Raw genomic sequence first — 4,017 nt, forward strand, 5'->3', positions numbered from 1 at the left:
CTGCATTAAGTATTTAAAGTATATTATTTTTCTGAAAAGCAGAAATATCAATAATTGCATATATGAATGAAATATTTTACTCAGATTTTCTATGGCATCTATCACCATGAGAAATTCCAAGTTTTTTCATTTGAAACACCCTTCCCATGAATAGACCATATTGTAGTAATTTGTAGAATGTGATTACTTTTATACCATTAGAAAATTAATTATATATTATCTACATATTTTTGAAATACTCCACTGCAATAAATAGTATATGGTCAGAAGTATTGTTTTCTCTAACATAAAACTAATATGAGTAAAATTATTCACCTGAATTCAGACCTTTTGGCTTCAATGGCCATTCTGTCTTATTAGCACTTCCCTGATCCATAAAAGACATCGTCTGTATTTTTTGTTTAATTCATAATTTATTGAAATGAGTAATTTAACGTTATAATGTTTTATGGCAATTTAGGACATTTTCAATAAATATATTGAGCTTGAGGTCCTGGCTAAGTATTCCTTTTGTACTCGAAATCAGATTTTTCTGGCACAACTTTATTGCCTGCAATGGTATTTATAAAAAGTATGAATGCCAGCACATGGACTATTTCAATACTGTACTCATTTGTTCATGTATAAACATTTCATTAGCTATGAAACAAACCAAATACAAATGCTGAATGTATAGTATATATCAATAAATTCAGATTCTTCACCGAAGAAAACAATAAAAGATGAATTTTCTGTGACATGTCACCTGTTCATTAGTTCTTTAATATGATTTAGGCTATTCCAAATATAAGAAAATGTATGCATCATTATTCACGTTGTCTCTACATTTTTTATCTAGGTCCTGAAGGGCATAAACAAGAATGTATATTGTCAGATTTATTTTTATAGACTTTAGATTTTTTTTTGCTGTATTTTCTGTGCATACTAGTATGAATATATGAAGACAAGGACAAATGAACATTTAAGTGGTTATATGAATTTTGCTTATGTGTCTAATTGCTTATATGGATGTTGTAAATGACAAGATAAAATAGTAAAGTTTGATAAACTTATCTGTGCCCTGTGAACTTTAGTTCACTTACTGTATAACTTAATTCAGTCACTAATAATTAGTTCAAAAAGTGTTTTTTAAAAGCTGCAAACCACACTTTATTACACATTTCTAAATCAGGAAGGGGTAAACTGTGACACAGCTTTCTTGTGCCACTGACTTTTTTGGGGAGAAACGTTCTGCAACAAGAGTTTCCAAACTCTATTTATAAAAAAGCTTGAGGTTTCTTCTGTGATTAACCTTCACTCCTCAGTCCCTTTTACCCAAGAAATTGGTCCCAGGTCATCTTTTTGAAGTCTAGTTTCTGGAAAGTTTTCAGCAAACCTCTCCTGTGCTTTGTCCCAGTTGTTGTTGTTGTTGTTGTTGTTCTTGTTTGGAGGTGAGTCTCTTTAATAGAGGATGGTTTGTCTGTCTCCAATTCTGCATGTGTTTGCCAAAGCTGAAGCTGTATTGGAGTTTTTATTCTCCCACCATCCTTCCCCAGGCCTTCTCCTGTTTTCAACACATCTTTTTCAACATCTTCTGACCTTTGTCGCTATCAGTAATTTCAGAATGAACAGATGCAGGAGCATCATCTCTTTGGAAATTTCCTTCACTTCCAATCTGCTCCCTATGTTTTCTAGCTCTATCTTTATATTTTTGATTCTCCAGGATCTTATCATCTTTGTAGTCTGCATTCTGTAAACCATATTTTACTCATATATTTTTAAAATCCTTTTCTTCTTTCCAACTCGTTTCCTTCTTAGTTAATGATGGATCAACAAATGATTCATCTTTCTTATCAAGGAAAATGTGAGCTCTAACCTGCCCTGGTTCACATCCAACACAGCTATTACTGCCAGGGTGAATGTAATAACACAGTGTCTCCAATTTTCACTTTTTCTCCATGCTCAGGTTCATAAGGGTCACATTTAGTTTTCAGCTGAACAATCCATTTTCCATTAACAATTGTTCCATTTTGACGGCCTGATCCAAAAGGACAGAACTTTGTAAGTCATGGTCAAAATAAATTTCTGCATGAAATTTACACCAACTTCAGGGATTCGAAGAGTGTGCTCCATATCATTTTCCCTTCCAATTGTAGGAGGTTTTACAGCAGTAATGATGAAGAATGATCCTGTCTGTAACACAGGTGATCTAATGACAATTACTCTCATAGTAATGACGAAGAGTGATCCTGTCTGTAACACAGACAGTTACTCTCATAGTAATGATGAAGAGTGAGCCTGTCTGTAACAAGTTACTCTCATAGTAATGATGAAGAGTGAGCCTGTCTGTAACACAGGTGATCTAATGACAGTTACTCTCATAGTAATGATGAAGAGTGAGCCTGTCTGTAACACAGGTGATCTAATGACAGTTACTCTCATACTTGGGGGACCACATTTTTTCCTCATCTTCCTCCTCAGTATCTTTTGCAGTTGCATTGCCTTTACTGGTAATGCCTTCACCATAACTACCCTCGGTCTGAGAGTCTGTAATTTCACCTTCTTCTAGTTCACTATCAGTCTCTGTGATTTTCTCATCCTTAAAGTTGAATTGAGATGTTTTCATTAAGAGGAGATCCACAGTATTTCCACTAACTGGAACAGTGAATTTTGGGGGATTATTTTTGTGATGAATGCCTATTTTGGCTTTTTTTTCACATTTGTGAAATTGTCTTTCCCATTGCAGCTTGTATGTTCAACACTGAAGGCTTCTTGATCCTCTGAATTCAAATCCTTTTCCTCATTTTTTTTTTTTTTTGTAGAAGAATCTGGATCCTTTCTTTTCTCAATTTTTTATTTTCGTTTTGTGCTATAAGTCTGATAAGGTTGCAAATCTACTCGACAATGAAACCGATAGCGACCACTTTCCACATCACAGTAGTAATAAATTAAATCATAATATATTTGATTCTCAGAATCTTAATAGAAACCAGTGCTGTGGTCAAAATACAGTCCAGTATTTTCATCATAACTAAATCCAGTCTGTGATAAAGCCGCTTCTGCTGCAGCTCTCAAACTTCCAGCTAATGACGAACCTTCTAAGGACGTATCTTGTGCTGCTAATGCAGATGCTGGTTCCTGTGAATTTGAGGCAAATGACCCTCTTGTCTACATTTAACATTTGCTGTCCTATCAGTACCAGGGTGAGCATCATTTTCTATTTACAACTGATCGTTAGAATTCAAAGCAGGAGTTTCAACATCCTGATCTTGCTGATATGACAGTTCAGTCACTCACTTTATTTGGAAGACTGACATCATTAGAGTAGGTCTGATAATAATCTTAGATTGACCAAGAAGCATGGTTCTGTGTGAGTACTTCTACATCAGACTTTTAATATCTCCATTTCTCCCACAGCGGAGTACGTTACTGAGTTCTTCCAGCTGCGTGCGGAGCTCCTGGCGGTTGCTCTTGTCGCTCTGAGCAGCCGTCCTGTGCGAGGCCATAGCTTCTCCCGTTCCCGCACCTGCCACCTGCAGCTCAGCGTTCGCGTTCCAGCGTCTCCGCCCTCCTTCTCCGCTGGGCCAGCTCGGGCTCGGGGAGGGGGAGGAGCGGCCACAGCAAAGGCGCTGGCGAGGGGTACGGGCCCGAGACCGTGAGTTCGGGCGCCAGACGGCTGCGGCCTCGGAGGGGCTGCGCGGGGCCGAAGCGGGGGCCGGCGGAGCCACAGCCACTGGGGGCGCGCGGGCAGCCACAGGCAGCCTCCCCAGCCAGGAGGCCCCGAAACGCGGAGCCTAACTGGGCTGCGGCAGGAGCAAGGGGACGGCGATGGCCCCGCCGGATCTGCGCGGCCTGGAATCCTGGGAACGATTGTACCTTCTCCAGCCACGGGGGCCGCAGGAGGAGCGTCGAAGTCCAGGGGCCAGAAACGCTCGGCCGTCCCCAAGTTGAACTGGAAACAGTGGCCAGGCGTGTTTTAAATCGAGTTTCCCTGTGGCTAGACAGGACCTGCTGGTTACTCTTATTTTTTTTCTCCAT

At 39.6% G+C, this 4,017-nt stretch overlaps 1 pseudogene; it reads right to left on the reverse strand.

Annotated features, from left to right (window-relative positions):
- Positions 1-996: 996 nt before the first annotated feature.
- On the reverse strand, positions 997-4,017 carry LOC116457418 (angiogenic factor with G patch and FHA domains 1-like; annotated as a pseudogene).

This window comes from Hylobates moloch, unplaced genomic scaffold, assembly GCF_009828535.3.
Source record: "Hylobates moloch isolate HMO894 unplaced genomic scaffold, HMol_V3 SCAFFOLD_18, whole genome shotgun sequence".
Taxonomy (NCBI): Eukaryota; Metazoa; Chordata; class Mammalia; order Primates; family Hylobatidae; genus Hylobates; species Hylobates moloch.